Source organism: Carcharodon carcharias, chromosome 14 (genome assembly GCF_017639515.1).
Source record: "Carcharodon carcharias isolate sCarCar2 chromosome 14, sCarCar2.pri, whole genome shotgun sequence".
Classification (NCBI taxonomy): Eukaryota; Metazoa; Chordata; class Chondrichthyes; order Lamniformes; family Lamnidae; genus Carcharodon; species Carcharodon carcharias.
This window is the reverse complement of record NC_054480.1, coordinates 50516716-50535326: the sequence shown is the minus strand read 5'-3', so window position 1 is coordinate 50535326 and position 18611 is coordinate 50516716. Positions and strand designations below refer to the sequence as shown.

The 18611-nt window shown below is 41.7% G+C and overlaps 1 long non-coding RNA gene across 1 annotated transcript in view; it reads left to right on the top strand.

The window, feature by feature from the left end:
* LOC121286758 overlaps positions 1-18611 on the top strand; it is a 43960-nt gene that overhangs the window by 4334 nt on the left and 21015 nt on the right. Inside the window, exons 2-3 of the long non-coding RNA XR_005945047.1 lie at positions 2004-2070; positions 14072-14256. This is a non-coding gene — a long non-coding RNA (uncharacterized LOC121286758). The remainder of the gene's footprint in view (positions 1-2003; positions 2071-14071; positions 14257-18611) is intronic.

The window sequence follows — 18611 nt, the reverse complement described above, 5'->3', positions numbered from 1 at the left end:
TCGTCAATCAGCACCTGGGAAGGCAACCTGCATTGGAAGTAACTGCCAAGGGATATGTTCAGACTTGTCTGTACAGAAACCACAGAAGAAATCACCTGACCCTCTTGGGTCAATTTTGTTGAGGTAAATTATCCATAATTTACACTTCTTTTAAAAATAAAATGTCCATCTCCCTAATATGTTTTACGGGCATATGACATGACGGTGACACAACGTAAGCTTGAGGAATAGCACCTCATCTCATCTTTCAATTAGGCACTTGACAGCCTTCTGAACTCAACATTGTGTTCAGCAATTTCAGACCATAAACTCCACCTCCCCCCCATTTTGTTTCCTTCTCTGCATGTTTTGATTTTTCTCTTTCTGCTTTCAGACAGCAGCACACCTGCTCTACGCACATCCTTCGTTTTGTTATTTCTTTCTTGCCCCCTCACCATTACCTTTGGCTCTTTAAGGCTAACTCTTCTGTCATTCAATCTCTCCTGTCTTCCACCCTATCACAGACCTTCCTTTTGTCCTTGTCCCATCTACCCCTTGCTCAAAACCTATCATATCTCTAACTTTTCCCAATTCTGATGAAAGATCATCGACCTACAACGTTAACTTTATTGCTCTCTCCACTGATGCTGTGTGACCTGCTGAGTATTTCCAACATTTTCTGTTTTTATTCCTGAATTTAAAAAAAAAATGTTTTGATCTTCATGGTGGAAAGAATTGTGAGCAAATGAAACAAAATTCTGGCATATTGAGTGCAAGTCCAGAAAGTGCAAAAGGTCCATCTCACCCAAACAGTGGTTCTTCTTAGAAATATTAAAGATAAAAACTAGACAAATCATGAAGATTTCAATGATGTATTCTTCATGTGATTCTTACAATGGAGTTTTAACACATTCAAGAAATTGTCAAAATTGCTAAATGAGAAACTCTGAAAGTTTCTGGGCACATCTTGCAGTAACATTCAAATCTCCATTGCATTTCGGGCATTATTCAATTTCTCTAATCTTTCTTGCCTTCAAGCTTTCACCCAACACTTTTATGCTCATGGCAGAGGGGCAATTTTCATAAGCAGATTGAGTCTTCCATGAACTGAAAACTGCAACGTGATGTGGGGCGGAATTTTACAGCCTCTCCTGCCAATGGGATTTTTGGGTCTCTCCAAAGACGATGGACTTTTGAACAGCTCGCTATATTTTATAGGCCTGCCTCCGCCGCAATGGGGCCATAAAATTCTGCCCATGGTCTCTGAGTGGGTTAGAGTTCTAATAGAGTAACTAATTACCTCTTAATCAGACCTTGGATCAGAGGCCATACAGGGTGACCACCATGTTTTCCTACCTACAAAAAGGCTGTAAATATCAAACTATTAAAATCAAGTTGAACTGTAGATTTATTTTAACAATAAACAATGGAGTTTATTTATTGTACAGGCATTTAACAAATGAAGATGGAACCAGATTACAAGGGATGAAAATACTCATTCTAAAACTATTTCTTACAGTCTATAGTCTGCAAGACTAATGAATAAAACAACGCAAACAATGCAATGCTATAATCGGGTGTTGAAATTTGTTAATCAAGCATCTCAATTTCACCAGTGAACTGACTACATTTTAGTAGCTAATGCAGGTCAAAACAAGCCTTTAAGATCACAGCTGTCAAAGTTGAGATATTAGCTGTTTTTGCAAGCTGGAAGTTCAGCCTGGAGCTCTGGGTAGATTCCAGTTGGTCTGTTTATCTCCGGTGTGCAGTTTTGTGTACGACACCATTTCAAACGGAGACTGTCCTGCCACCAAGGAAACTTTGATCCAAATACTTTCTGATTACAGACCATGACAGCAACACAAAAGGCTTGCCAGATCTTGTTGATCTGGTCAGTTTTGGTTACTGGCCACTCTAGAAATAAATTGGCCCCTGAAATTCCTTTGATTTTTTTAGTGCAAAGAAAATTGTTTTCATTTGGTCTTACAAGTCAGACTCGGAGTGTACTATTTTCTGCTTTTCAGATCCACATGAGACACAGTGAGAATACTACAGGAATTTGAGCATGCAGCAAAATCTCAGCAAAATAAGGTAATTCTTAATCCTAGAACATGCAACTCAAGATGTCCACCACTTGATCATGAGAGACACTGCCTGAGTATAACCTTGAGTATACAGTAATCAGTGTGAGAGAAATAGTATTTAGAATGCCTAAACTGTAATACCTTACTAAACCCAGATGACATTCCCCAAGATCTAGCCCTCAAAATATTGTCAGCTCTCATATTCCCTTCGCTCAAGCTGAGTGGTACCTACCTCTACTTTTCAGTGCAACTAGAACCCAGCTCCACTGAGTGCTTCCAAGCCATAAATCTTAGTCTTCCACATACTTACCTCAATGTCTGCCAGCCCCTATTTCCTCCAGTTATTACCTTGCATTCCCCAACATGAAGGCCAACGGTTTCCCCAATTTCTTTTGACTCATTTTCTTCCTTTTTCTCATGTGTTCTGCTAGTTCCAGATCAGCTTCTCCTCACGTGAACTCAGTACAAGCATATGTTATGTATGGGGAGGCGTTGGCATAGTGGTATTGTCACTGACTGGTATTCCGGAGATCCAGGGTAATGCTCTGTGTCCATGTTCAAATCCCATCATGGCAGATGGTGAAATTTAAATTAGATAAAAATATGGAATAAAAAGTCTGATGATGACCATGAAACTATTGCCAAATGTCGTAAAAACCTATCTGGTTCACTAATGTCCTTTAGAGAAGGAAATCTGCCATCGTGTGACTCCAGACCAACAGCAATGTGGTTGACTCTTAAATGGCCTCTGAATAAGGGACGCCCACATCAGGAATGAATATAAAAAGAGAGGAGGTATAAGGAATGGATCATGTCTTCAACTCAAGGACCAAATGTTCCTATAAAGTGCTGTTGAAATACCTAGTACTCTAATGTACTAATTCTCTCATATACTTAAAAATCATAACTATTGAATAGACAGTTCAAAGGAGCCTTAACGTTATCACCTAAGTTATTATCTGGCTAAATGCCGTGGACTTTAAAGATGAACATACGTAGATATCAGAAAGAAAGAACAAAATGTCAGGAAGTTAAATAGAAAAACAGTGAGAACACCAAAAATAATTGTGGAATAGCAAAGTACCAAAATACAAGGAGACAGTTGCAGGAAGATACATTTTAGTGCATCAATTCATGAAATTAGAGTAACTTGTTAGATCTGACATAGCATTTACTTGGGATCAGATCCATGAATCTAACGGATAATTGTCACCAGAATGACTTGCATTGGTATATCACCTTTCACATCAAGACATCTGAAAGTGCTGCTTTATAATTATTTATGAAATACAATCACTATGCAAACAAGACACAAATTTGCATGCAGCAAGGCCCACAAATACCAGAAAAGATGAATGACAGTTAACCTGTTATTGAATTACTTTTTTTTAAATTTAGCAACGAATTGTAAGATTGGAATTCCCTCCAACAGGGAAATTTATAGAATATAAATTCAAACCCATGGACATGTTTTGATCTCATGTTTGGAGCTATAAAAATACAAAAGACAAGCTGCAGCCTATAGCACAGGGCTGGGCAGCAAGGGCTTAATTTGGACATCTATGAAAAGCAGTGACTTATCAAAAGGACTTGGACATTGACTCACTGCTATCAGGGAACAATGGTACCAGGGATTACCATTACCTGCCATTGACTAATGCAATCAAGAAGGTCTGATTACCCAATACAGTGACATAAAGGACATATCATCAATACAATTACACTCAAGGAATTATGCAAGGTCTACACCACAGACAATAGTACTGGAATAGGGTCATTCAAACCCTCATTAACCTTGGAGCCAAGTGCTGTTACTGAGCTGTTACTGTGCTACCTCAAACAGCAGGAGAATTGCTAATACAATGAGAACTGATAATATTCACCTAGATTCATCTTCCATGGAAAACCCCCACATTGTTTCAACCAGCAGGAACTGACTGTATTTGTCTGGACTTTGCGTGGAATCAACTAACTGGACATTGGAACAAGAGGAAATATGTTTTGACATGTCTGATTTAAACTAGTATAAAAGAAGAGCACATCAGAGTGTATGGGCTGCAGTCAGAAGAAGGGCCAAGGCTGATCACCTTGACTCAGGGCCCACAGTCGACACCAGACAGACCAGCTGTGTTGGGGATTGTAAGTGGTTTCAGCCAAATTGTAGTGAGACTGGTCTGAGGTTTTGTGGGCTGCAGTCAGAAGAAGGGTCAGAGCTGGTCCCCTTACTCAGGGCCTACAATCGATACCGGACAAAGCGGCTGTGTTGGGGACTGTATGTGGTTTCAGTCAAATCATGGTAATATTGGTTTGAGGGTTTTTCTTAAGATTTCGGAGCAAGATATGGTGTTTTGCCCATGGTTTTTTTAAGTTTAAACCGTACTGGGAATGTGTTGTTTTAATTCTGTGGTTTTCCAGTGTTATTTTAGCTAATCACAGAAATATCTGTATTAGGAACAAGGTGGGTGTTTCGCCTCTAATGGAACAGGGTTCTGGGTTAGTAACTTCTGTGATTGCTGAATGCAGACTTTTTCTGAGGGCTGTGGGTGATTCAATAAAGTGATTGTGAATTATCAGAAGAAACTTGTTTCGATGGTCATTCTGTTCAAGCCATACATATGTGAATCTGGTGTCATGAACTTGAGTGTGGGGAGGTCTCTGAGGGAAAAGGTGGCACCCTTACAGATTGCACTAAAAATTGTTAATGTTTGTTCTTTTCATTTTACTTCACTATTCACTGAGCTTTTGACTAAAACGTTTTAACTGCCCTTGTATGGCCCAGTAATCTATTGTTTACTGTTAGAGAATGGATACCTGGATAAGCAGAGTGCAACAGGTGCCTGTAGAATTTTGCCCTGACCTTTAGCAAAGAAGGAGGGAAGGGAAATCATTGGGTAAGGAAAGAAAAACTTCCAGGTCTTTGCTTTCTGAGAAAAATTGCTAACAATGGGTGGATATGTGTAGCGTACATACTGCATGAGTCTTCTTCAGCTACTGATGATGACATTTGAAGGGCATCCTGGAAACTAAACAATTTAAGAAGTACAATATTTAGCAATTTTGTTGTTTTATGTTTCTGAAAACTTGATAGGTAGGGCCTAAAGTTTAACATTAATCTGTAATTGCATTTCAGTTGGCCTTAAATGCAGTCCTGTTGACTGTTTTTCTAACCAATGTTATAGAGTCATAGAGGTCTACAGCACAAAAAGGCCCTTTGGCCCATTGAGTCTATGCCAGTCAAACAAGTACCTAACTATTCTAATCCTTCTTTCCAGCACAAGGCCCATAGCCTTGTATGCCATGGCATTGCAAGTGCACATCCGAATACTTCTTAAATGTTATGAGGGTTTCTGTCTCTACCACCCTTTCAGGCAGTGAGTTCCAGATTCCCACCACTCTCTGGGTGAAAAAATTCTTCCTCACATCCCCTCTAAACATCCAGCCCCTCACCTTAAATCTATGGCTCCTGGTTATTGATCCCTCCACCATGGGGAAAAGTTCCTCCCTGTCTACCCTATCTATGCCCCCCATAATTTTATACACCTCAATCATGCCCCCCCCCCGGCCCCGCCCCGCCCCCTCAATCTCCTCAGCTCCAGGGAAAATAACCCCAGTCTATCCAATCTCTCCTCATAACTAAAACTCTCCAGCCCAGGCAACATCCTGGTAAATCTCCTCTGCACACTCTCCAGTGTAATCACATCCTTCCTATAATGTGGATTCCAGAACTGCACGCAATACTCTAGCTGTGGCCTAACCAGCGTTTTATACAGTGCCAGCATAACCTCCCTGCTCTTATATTCTATGCCTCGGCTAATAAAGGCAAGTATCCCATTACCTTCTTAACCACCTTATCTACCTGTCCCCCTACCTTAAGGGACCGGTGGACATGCACACCAAGATCCCTCTGATCCTTGGTACTTCTCAGGGTCCTACTATTCATCGTGTACTCCCGTGCCTTGTTTGTCCTGCCCAAATGCATCACCTCACATTTATCAGGATTAAATTCCATGTGCCACTGATCAGCCCATCTGACCAGCCCATCTATATCCCCCTGTAATCTAAGGCTATACTCATTATTTAACACCCCACCAATTTTCGTGTCATTCGAGAACTTACTGATCAACCCTCCTACATTCAAGTCTAAATCGTTTATATATACAACAAACAGCAAGGGACCCAACACCGATTCCTATGGAACCCCACTGGACACAGGTATCCAGGCACAAAAACACCCTTCGACCATCACCCTCTGCTTCCTGCCACTCAGCCAATTCTGGATCCAATTTGCCAAATTGCCTTGGCTCCCATGAGCTCTTACCTTTGTTATTAGTCTCCCACGCGGACCTTATCAAAAGCCTTGCTGAAGTCCAAGTAGACTACATCAAATGCATTGCCCTCATCTACACACCTGGTCACCTCTTCGAAAAATTCAATCAAATTGGTCAGACATGACCTCCCCTTAACAAAACCATGCTGACTGTCCTTGATCTCTGCCTCTCCATATATAGATTAATTCTGTCCCTCAGAATTGCTTCCAATAGTTTCCCCACCACTGAGGTTAGACTGACTGGCCTGTAGTTCCCTGGTTTATCCCTTCCTCCCTTGTTGAATAACGGTACTGCATTGGCTGTCCTCCGGTCCTCTGGCACCTCTCCTGTGGCCAGAAAAATATTGAAAATTATTCCCAGTGCCCCTGCTATCTCCTCCCTTGCCTCACTCAACAGCCTGGGATACACCAGTTCTGTCAAAGGGTCATGAGGACTCGAAACGTCAACTCTTTTCTTCTCCGCAGATGCTGCCAGACCTGCTGAGTTTTTCCAGATAATTCTGTTTTAGCCTGGGATACATTTCATCCGGGCCTGGAGATTTATCTACCTTTAAGCCTGCCAGACCACTTAGAACCTCCTCCCTTTCTATGCTAATTTCTTTAGTTATATCACAGTCCTTCTGCCTGATTTCCATACCCACGTCATCCCTCTCACTTGTGAACACCAACACAAAGTATTCATTCAGAACCCTACTTATGTCTTCCGGCTCCACACACAATTTACCACTATGGTCCTTAATGGGCCCTACTCTTTCCCTAGTTATCCTCTTACTCTTAATGTACTTGTAAAATAACTTTTGATTTTCCTTTATTTTACCTGCCAATGTTTTTTCATGCCCCTTTTTGCTCTCCTAATTTCCTTTTTAAGTTTCCCCCTACACATTCTATACTCCTCTAGGGCTTCCACTGTTTTGAGCCCTCGGTATCTGTCATAAGCCTCCCTTTTTCTCTTTATCCAATCCTGTATATCCCTCGACATCCAGGGTTCCCTGGATTTGTTGGTCCCACCCTTTGTCTTTATTGGAATATGTTGGCCCTGTACTCTCCCTATTTCCTTCTTGAATGAGTCCAACTGCTCTGACGCAGGTTTACCTAAAAGTAGCTGCTCCCAGTCTACTCTGGCCAAATCATATCTGATCTTATTAAAGTCGGCCTTCCCCCAATTTAGAACTCTGATTTCTGGCCCATCCTTGTCCTTTTCCATAACAACCTTGAATCTAACAGAGTTATGATCACTATCTGCAAAATGCTCCCCCACTGATAGCTCTACCACTTGCCCAGCTGCATTCCCTAAAATTAAGTCGAGGATCGCCCCCTCTCTTATAGGATCTTCTGCGTAGTGGCTTAAAAGTTCTCCTGGATGCATTTTAAGAATTCTGCTCCCTCTAAACCTATCACACTATGACAAACCCAGTTAATGTTGGGGAAGTTGAACTCCCCCACTATTACCACCCTATTATTTTTACACTTCTCTGAAATTTGCCTACACATCTGCTCTTCTATTTCTCTCTGGCTGTTTGGGGGCCTATAGTACACCCCCAGCAATATGATTGCTCTTTTTTTCTTTTTCAGTTCTACCCATATGGCTTCATTTGAGGAGCCTTCTAAGATGTCATCCCTCCTTACTGCTGTAATTGATTCCTTGATCAATATTGCAATACCCCCTCTTTTACCCCCTTCTCTGTCTCACCTGAAGACCCTATATCATGTAATATTGAGCTGCCAATCCTGCCTCTCTCTCAGCCATGTCTCTGTGACAGCAATGATGTCATACTTCCATTTGTTAATTTGTGCACTCAACTCATATGCCTTATTTGGCAGACCCCTTGCATTAAAATAAATACCATCCAACCTAGCCAAATTCCCTTGTGTCTTAACTGGCCTATAATTTCTATGCCTTCCAGACTCACTTGCTCTCTCTTCTAATTTTGGCCGTGCATCTCCCCCAGCTGAACCTCCTTTCAGAGTTCCATCCCCCTGCCAAGTTAGTTTGAACCCTACCCAACAGCACTAGCAAAGCTCCCCGTAAGGATGTTGGTCCCATTCCGGTTCAGGTGCAACCCATCTGCCTTGTACTGGCCCCATTGCCCCCAGAAATGGTCCCAATGTCCCAGAAATCTAAAGCCCTCCCTCCTGCACCATCTCTCCAGCCACGCATTCATCTGGACTAACCTTCTATTCCTGTACTCACTAGCACGTGGCACCGGAAGTAATCCAGAGATTACTACCTTTGTTTTTTAATCTGTTTCCTAGTTCCCTAAATTCTGCTTGTAGGACCTCATCTTTCTACTTATGTCATTGGTACCAATATGTACCACGACCTCTGCCTGTTTGCCCTCCCCCTTTAGAATGCCCTGCAGCAGTTCAATGACATCCTTGACCCTGGCACCAGGGAGGCAACAGACCATCCTGAAGTCATGTCTACGGCTGCAGAAATGCCTGTCTGTTCCCCTTACTGTTGAGTCTCCTACCACTATAGTTCTTCTCCTCTTTTTCCTCCCCCTGTGCAGCTGAGCCACTCGCAGCGCCATGAGTGTGGCTGCACTCCCCAGAGGAACTGTCACTCTCACTGTTTTCCAACAACAGAGAAACAATTCTCGAGCGACAAATCCTGGGGATTTCCTGACTATCTGCCTGAAACCTTTCTTCTGACTGATGGTCACCCATTCCCTCTCTGTCTGCACTTCCTAAGCTGTGGGGTGACCACATCTAAAAACGTGCTATCCATGAAACTCTCAGCCTCGCGGATGCACCTCAGTGCCTCAAGCTGCCGCTCAAGCTCCGAAACCTGGAGCTTAAGCAACTGCAGTTGATGGCACTTCCTGCACACCTAGTCAGTCAGAACGCAAGGAGCGCCTAGGATTTCCCACATGTTGCAGGCGGTACATAACACGGACTGAGCTGCTCTGCCATGCCTCTAGTTGGAAAAAAAAACCTTACTTTAAGTTAAATACAGTAAAAAAAAATTAAATTATTTATGTACTTTAAATAAAAACCAGAGCCCTTACTTTTCGTTAGCTTAATCTATTTTAAACTGGAGAAAAACACTTGCCCACTACTCACCAATCAACTCTCACCTTTGTGCTGATGTCACTTTTTGAAGCTTCCCCGCACTCGTGCTGTTTCTGATCTCTCCGCCGCTCTCTCATGCTGTCTTGTGATGTCACTCTTGTTATTTTCAACAAGAACTGACTGCAGGACACTCTTCCCAGACTGCTTCACAGCGATACTGACTGCAGGACACTCTTCCCAGACTGTTTCACAGTGATAATGACTGCAGGAGAATTCTTCCCAGACTACTTCACAGCGATGCTGACTGCAGGACGCTCTTCCCAGACTTCCCAGTTATCTGTAGTATGTAGAAGCTGTGGCTCTCAAGTATATTCTTTCAAAATTGCATTCTTTTGAACCAAAGCCTGTTCTATAAAGTATTGCTGAGTCTCAGATAAAATGTAAAAAACAAAGATCCTTTCCTCTTGATCAAGCCTTTTCTAACTTCATGACACTTGAATCCAAGGCCTGAAATATTTCACTATGCAAGAAAATGTTCTCATCAAGCAGCTGTTTCAGCAAAATAATCTTTAAGCTATGGCAGTTTGAAACCAGGGTCAAGCTGTCTGGTATAAATTTCAAACAATGCTTGGCAGTTAACTGCCAGTCACCATCAGTAGTGCATTATCCATGGCAATGCTTCTACCAATCAGAGTCCATTTACCAACCGATCAGCACTCTCTTCACATACAATATAAATTGTTGTTTATCCCCTTAGCTGGGTATTCATGCAAAGAATCCTGATCGGTGCAAGACAAAAAGCCTTGACGTATCTCTATTTTTTAGCAATACTCAAATTTAAGTAATGCTTTGCCACCTGACAGCATTTGTTTGTGTGATTTGTAAATTGGTGTAATGAGAAATCATTTCAGCTCCAATAGTGTTACGTTCTGCTTCTCTTTGACGTAAATGTACAAATCGTGCACAAGGATTGGTTAAATAATAATATGGGTTCTTTATTTGAAAGATATTACAAATACAGATAGATTTATTAGAAGGCTAAATATAGTACATCTGATCTCTATTCCTGATGCTTGCAAGACTGACTACATGTCATAGGAATAATACGTCACAGCCTGTTGAGGGGTGTAATAATAAGCAGTATAAGCTACATCTCTTAAAGGTGTATGCACATCATTATCACAACAACTAGTATACTATGACTGATTACATCATCTCTGTTTTTTAATACATGGACTATGGGATTTTCTGAAATGTTTACTGATGTCCTGAGATTGCACACTGTTTTTTGTCCATTTTATAATGAAATATGCAAACCAGTGGAATTGTTGTGGTAACCATTGTTTGTGGTATTTGGGAGTTGCCAAATAGTTCTTTGAAAGATGCCTCATTATTGCATTAGATAATTTCCTCTTTGAAAGAGAAAGGAACAGATTTCATATTTTTGCATAACCTGACAGGGTTAAAACGTGGTGGAGGGACAGATTCTGCTTTGTGGTACAATTAAGCTTGCTTAGCAATATTGAATTAAAAAGATGATTTCACAGTCCATTTGGACAAAATTACAGGGCGAAAATTACTCAAATAGAGCCAGAGATGAATAGTCTATCCAAGCTATTAACACTGCTACTATATTTTCACAAAAGCCATCTCCCAGATTATTTATGAAATTAATTTCCTACTTGATTTACTAACTAGAAGCCCGATTTCTTATGGCAGTTTGATTTAATTAGCAGTGATTTACGCCAGGTCGTGCAATTCAATCAACTAAGCTCTTCATCCAACCACAAGTTCCAAATGGTGTATCAGGGTTTTGGCTGGAAATCATTTGGCTGCGTTTTCTTCACTGCCTGTGTTTACTCTCAGTTAGCCTATTAGAAGGGAAGAGTTTTATTTTAATCCTTCCAATTTGCTCCCTTCATCCCCTCCAGTTGTTCAGTCATGTTGAGCCATTTTCCACAAGCAGCAATTGTCCTCTGGTATTTCACCATTCATCATGACAGCAAACGTTGAAATGCTTTTTTTTTACCATGGAAGCATTCTTAGTCTTTACCTCAGGTCTATACAGGCAACCTTTCTAGCCGGAATCACTGGACAGCACTGGACACCTGTCAGACTTTACCCCTTTCCTTTTCCAAGGACAGTGTGGCCAACTCTCGAGCCCTGTTGTCCCAACTGAAGTGGCTTTTGTACTGTCTTTCATACTGTGCTGTGCCACCAGTTTCTGATGCACAAGTCTTGCACAGCCATTGGTCAATACCAAATAAATGTTGCCAGATACACTGAAACCAGTAAAATTGGGCTTCTGTATGGCCTTACTAAACAAGACAATTTTATTTTGATACTGCCATTGGTTTCATGAGACTTGCACGTTAGCTGTAGGTGGCATTTAAACAGCACTAAATACAATCTAAAAGTAACACAGCACAAACAGAAAATCAAACCTGGGATCTTCTGGTACTCATGGCTCATTTTCATTCTAGGCAACATATTTATCAAATAAGCATTGGGAGAGATAATACAAAGATATCCTATGGTTGTGATACGTACTGTTGTAGGAAAAGGAAAAGTTGTCACTCTGTCTTTCAAATGAAACTTTAAATTGTGGCCCCGTCTCCCTCTCAGGTGGACCTAAAAGATCCAACAGCACTATTTGAAGAAGAGCAGGGGCATTCTCCCTAGTGCCCTGGCCAATATTTATTGTTTATCCAGCACCTAGCTGGTAATAATTACATTGCTGTTAGTGGAATCTTACTGTGTGCAAATTAGCTGTCATATTTCCTATATTACACTTGTAACTGCACTTAAAAAGTACCTTGTTGGCTCTAAAGCTCATTGGATGTCCTGAGATTGCACTATAGAAATGCAAGTCGTTCTTAATCACAGCTCCTGTTGGTAGTATTGGTGGTTATTATGCAGATATTCACACTCCAACCCCCTAAAGAGGATTTGATAGGGATTAGTTGTGTTGTCAAGTGAACCAGTATTTTTATAGATTAGAAATTTAATTCAATTTATTTCTTAATGTGGATGCCATCAAATTTGTTTTGAGCATACACTGCCATCTAGTGGATGTTATATAATTCTCACTGTTCTAACATAAAAATAAAGCCAATTTGCAAATTTTACATTAAAGCTGCTGTGCTCACACAGATACAGTTTATTAGCATACTAATGCACTGCAAAGTGGAGTAGTAGCATGCAGGTAATATTTACTGTTTCTGGGTTGGCACTTCACAGTTCCCGTTGGATGTTAAAGGGAGACAGTGAAAATTAGAGCAGTATCAATAGAAACCTCGAGGTCTCAAGGGAGCAAAATAGTCAAATAAATAATTAAAGTACTCTAGAAGTAAAATATAAGAAATTGGTTTATAAAAGATGTTTTTTCTCTGCAGTAGTTTTTTTTCAAGATACAGGCAGAATCTGATGTTTTATTTCTTCTGATCACTCAAAATTATTCTGCCACTAAAGATAGAAAATAACTTCCTGTATTATCCTACAGCAAAACACTGTGCAGATATTTTGCTAAAATGGCACTGAATGGGATCGGGGTGATGCCCATTGTAGGGTCTTTAGTATTTTCAGAATAAACAGAATTTTGGAGAACAGTTTTAGTGCACAGTGCATTCTCTTGTGATCTTTCTTTGGCTTTTTATGCAGTTTACCTTATGCCTCTGTGAACCCTCTTGGGTTGTGTTCCTATGTTAAAGATGTTAGAGGACTACAAGTTGTTAAAATTTTGAAAGTGGAATCAGCTGAATAAATTTCCAATTTTCAAAACTTTTGATGAAATTTCACCTAAATTGGTAAGGAGACAATTGCGCTTGTTCTTTGTTTAGTTTGAGAGAGATGTGACTAACTAATGAGGGAATACATGGATTAATTTACTTTAACGTATTTTTCTCCAACCTTTCTTGCTCTTCTGGCATCAATTAACAAACCTATCTCTTCTTTCAAACAAAAATCCAGGTGGTATACTTTCTCTATCATCCCACCAACATTCCACAGCAAAGAAATTTCAAAGCCTCCATCTTAGTATTACTTCCATTATTTAGTACACTTCCATTTGCATCCTTTTTGCATATTTTATTATATATTGTTCCTTTTTTAAATTTTATTGCTTACTGGTGTCATTTTTCAATGTTTGTTTCCTAGCGGTATAATTTTAATTAATGGTTTGCCTTGATGGACCCTTCTAATAGATTTTTCTATATGTTGTTTACAGCTTAGTACCTTGCCCAATAGTAACAATTTATATTTTAGCTGATTCATTACTGCCTGATTAGCAAACAACTCCTACTCCCCTTAGAATACTGATGGTCCCTATGATCCCGACCCATTAATATCAGACCCCACTCCTCCTCCCCAGATCCCAGGGCCACTCTTGAAGCTGATAAATCTAGAAATACTACTTGGCATAACACCACAATTCTTATAAAACCTTCAAACCCCAGTGAACAATATAGCGGGAGATCTGCATACCTCCTGTCCGCAAACACTTCTTCATGTAACACTTTATGTTAACACCACAAAGGAAACATATGTGACTATTTTGAATGGAATTCTGCATGTACATAATTTAAAATGAAGAAACGTATATAAATATTTTATCACCGTGGTTTGTTGATAAACCAATTGAATTGCTCAGTGGCCCAAAACTTCTGATTAGAAACAGAACCGAGGCATCTGACACTGATCACAGAAAACTACCACAAACTTGCATACGTTGAAGAGGTTCTGAATTCCAACCCATGTTGCAGAAGAACTCTCACAGCAAAGGAATCCTCACACAGAGCAGTGAAGAGAATCAGCGCAGAAGTCACATACCCTTTTTACGGCACTAGATCCCATAAGGTATGTTTAAATATCCAGTGTGAATGTTAGTGAATGGGTGAATGGGTAGGGTGGGTATGTTAAATGGGTAGTGTGGGTGAAGTAAGTGGGTAGGGTGGCAGGTGGGTGAAATGGTATGGTCGCTGGTGGGTGGGGTGGCAGATAGGTAGGCTGGCAGGTAGGTAAGGTAGCAGGTAGATGAGGTGGGTGTGAGTAGCTGGGTCAGGGGGTAGTCTGGTTGGATCGGGAGGGGTTGTCAGCTCGGGGGCTAATCAGATCAGTTTGGGGGTCCAGGGTGCATTGGTTGATTGGGGCTAATCAGGTCAGATTAATCAGGTGGTCTTGGTGGTCAGGGAGTTGTCAGAGGGTTAGGAGTGGATTCGGGTGGTGGGGGCTTGTCATGTTAGGTCGGGGGGGAATTGGGTGGTCAGGGCGGTGTTGGGGTTTAGGGGTGGTTGTGTGGTGGGGGTTTTAGAGTTGGAGTCAGGTGGTCAGGAGGGTGTTGAGGGTCGGGAGTGGTCATGACATGGGGTCTAGTCAGGTCTGGTTGGGGGGAGTCAGGGGTTAGGCGGGTTGTTCAGTGGGTTATTGTGTGGTCAATGTAGGAGTCGTGGGGCGGGGAGGGGGGTTGTGTCAGTTGTATAGTTACCCAGGTCTTGGACTAGGATTTTCCTGTCTCAATTTTCCTGGATAACTATCCAGGTTACTATGTCGCAATTGACTGAAGTCTCCAACTCTAACTCAGAGTTGGAGACTTTTTGGGAGGGTCCTAACGAGCAGGAAAATTGATCATCAGGAGGTCAAACTTCTCAGGCAATTCCCACAGAGTCACCGTGTCAGGGCTTCCGTCGGGTCCCGACGCGCATCTTGGGTCGTATGTCTGTTTTCTGACGATCCAGAGACTGGAAAATTTGGGCCATTATGTTTTCTGGAAAACAAATTGTTTAGTTATTTTGTCCTTAGTAATTGAATTTTCCAATGTCAAAACAAAGTAATCAGAATAGAAATTCATATTTTACATATTTCACATCAATATGATTAAATGACACAAAGGTGGTGGCTGGAGACTGAGTGCAGCGAGACTCAGTGCTTAAAATTGTGAATTTGGCTAGTGAGAGAATTCAGTACAGTGAAGGAGATGGTGCTGTTCTGGCCTTCACAAAAAGAAGTGGTCCAGAAGGGGGAGCCAGAGACAGCAAGACCTGAGAGATGAAAACTGGAGTCATGAATTCGGTCTGCAGGTAGAAGATTCATGAATTTTAAGTTTTTTTCCCCTTTAAACTGGGGCAGTAGTTTATAGCGGAATTGGGGAGATATAAGGATTATATTTAATTTATCGCATAAATAGTTAAACTCCACAATATAACTGGATAATTGTTGAGTGATATTCTAAACTTAAAACCTAAGTTAAATAACAAATGGAAGGTGGTGGCATCATGACAGTGCCACTGGACTAGTAATTTAGAGGACCGGGCTAATGCCCTGGGGGCACAGTTTCAAATTCCACCATAATAACTGGTGGAATTTAAATGTAATTAATTAATAAACCTGGAATTAAAAGCTGGCCATGAAACTATCGCAATTGGCATAAAAGCCTATCTGGTTCATTAATGCCCAAAGAGAAGGAAATCTGCCATCCTTACCTGGTCTGGCCTACATGTGACTCCAGACCCACAGCCAAAAATGTAGTTGACCCTTAAATGCCATCTCAGGTGGCCTAGCAAACCATTCAGTTGAACCAAACCGTTACAAAATCAAAAAAGAATGAAACCAAATGGATCACCCAGCATTGACCTAGGCAGCGGAAACAACAACAGCACACCCAGCCCTCTTGACCCTGCAAGGTCCTCCTTACTAACATCTGGGGGCTTGTGCCAAAATTGGGAGAGCTGTCACACAGACCAGTCAAGCAACACCCTGAGTCACACTCACCGAATTATACCTTACAGACAGTGTCACGTGTATTGTCTCACTGACTGGACAGATCCAGCAGAGGTGACGCACAGTGTTATGCGGTCAGGAGGGAGTTTCCCTGGGAGTCCTCAACGTTGACTCTGGATCCCATGAAGCCTCATGGCATCAGGTTAAACATGGACAAGAAAACATTCTGCTGATTAAAACCTACCACCCCCCTCAGCTGATTGATAAATACTCCCCCATGTAAAACACCACTTGGAGGAAGCACAAAGGCTGGCAAGGGCACAGAATGTACTCTGGGTGTGGGGCCTTAAACGTCCATCACCAAGAGTGGCTTAGTAGCACCATTACTGACCAAGCTGGGCGAGTCCTAAAGGACGTAGCTGCTAGACTAGGTCTGCAACAGGTGCTGAGGAAACCAGTAAGAGGGAAAACTTACTTGACTTCATACTTAACAGTTTATCTGTGGCAGATGCATCTGTCCATGTTAGTATCAACTGGAGTGACCACCGCACGGTCCTTGTGGAGATGAAGATCATTTTTCACATTGAGGATACCTTTCATCATGTTGTGTGGCACTACCACCATGCTAAATGGAATAGATTTCGAACAGATCTAGCATTCATGAGGCTCTGTGGGCCATTAGCAACAGCAGAATTGTATTCAATCACAATCTGTAACCTCATGGCCCGTCATATCCCTCACTCTGCTGTTACCATCAAGCCAGGAAACCAAACCTGGTTCAATGAAGAGTGCAGAGGAGCAGACCAGGAACAGCACCAGGCATACCTAAAAATGAAGTGTCAACCTGGTGAAGCTACAACAGTGGAAGCTGCAAGTGATAGACAGGGCTAAGTGGTTCCACAACCAATGGATCAGATCAAAGCTCTGCAGTCCTGCCCCATCTAGTTGTGAATGGTGGTGGACAATTAAACAACCATCCATTGGAGGAAGTTCCACAAATATCCCCATTCTCAATGATGGTGGAGCCCAGCACATCAGTACAAAAGACAGGACTGTAGCATTTGCAATTTTCTTAATCCAGAAGTACTACCAAGTCATTCTAGATGATGGACATTGAAGTCCCCCTACCTAGAGTACATTCTGTGCCTTTGCCACTCTCAGTGCTTCCTCCAAGTGGTGTTCAACATGGAAGAGTACCTATTAATCAGCTGAGGAAGGGCTGTAGGTACCATATACAAGATGTACTGCAGTAAAGGTACCTTCCAAACCCATAACCTCTACCACCTAGAAGGACAAGGGCAGCAGATCCATCAGTATACCACCTGCAATTCCCCTCCAAGCTGCATACCATCCTGACTTGGAAATATATCGCCGTTCCTTCTGTCCCTGGGTCAAAATCCTGGAACTCCCTCCCTAACAGCACTGTGGGCGTACCTACACCATTTGGGCTATGGCAGTTTAAGAAAGCAGTTCACCACCACCTTCTCAAGGATAATTAGTGCTGGGCAACAAATACTGGCCTAGCAGGCAATGCCCACATACCATGAAAGAATTTTTAAAAAATGGCAGAGCAGGTTATGTTTTACTTCTGTAGCACCTAGGAGCTGATGGACAGAAATGTGATCCATGGCAATCAAATCTGCATTAAGTGTCTGTAGCTCAAGGAACATCAGCTCAGAGATTTTTGAGCTCAAGTCCAAACTTCGGACACAGCGATGCATCAGGGAGTTAGAACGTTATCTGAACACTTTGTTTCAGGCACCAGATTAGGCACAATACCCCGTGAAAATGTAAAAATGAATTATATGTTGCAGGGGATGCAGTCAATCCCAGGATATTTGGCTTTACTGTACATACAAAGATCATTTTGAAACACTTGCAGATGAAAGACACCTGAAGTAAGTCCCAGGTGTTCATAATTTATAAGTTTCATTGTATGCCTTCTCTACGACCTCTGCTAAAAGATAGTATATACCACATTATTTGAGAGTTGGCCATCATGTGTGCTCAATATCATAAGCTCAGGCTTCAACTACAGTGGATTGTGAACCTCACCTTGAAAAAACTCACCACACTGCCTTTCTTTGTTGCTGATTTCAGAGCCCCAGAAATAACAGCAGTATAATGTTTTTTTTTATTCTTTGATGGGATGTGGACATCTCTGACAAGGCCAGTATTTTTGCCAATTCCTAATTGCCCATGAACTTCCTAGGCCATTTCAGAAGACAGTTAAGGGTCAACCATATTGCTGTGGGTCTGGAGTCACATGTAGGCCAGACCAGGTAAAGATGGCAGATTTTCTTCCCTAAAGGCCGTTAGTGAACCAGGTGGGTTTTTGCAATATAATTGCCACACTCACTATTACTGAAACTAGCTTTATATTCCAGATTTATTAATTGAATTTAAATTCCTCTAGCTGCCGTAATGGGATTTGAACCCATGTCCCCAGAGTATTAGTCTGGGCCACTGTTTTATTGGCCAAGCAACATTATCAC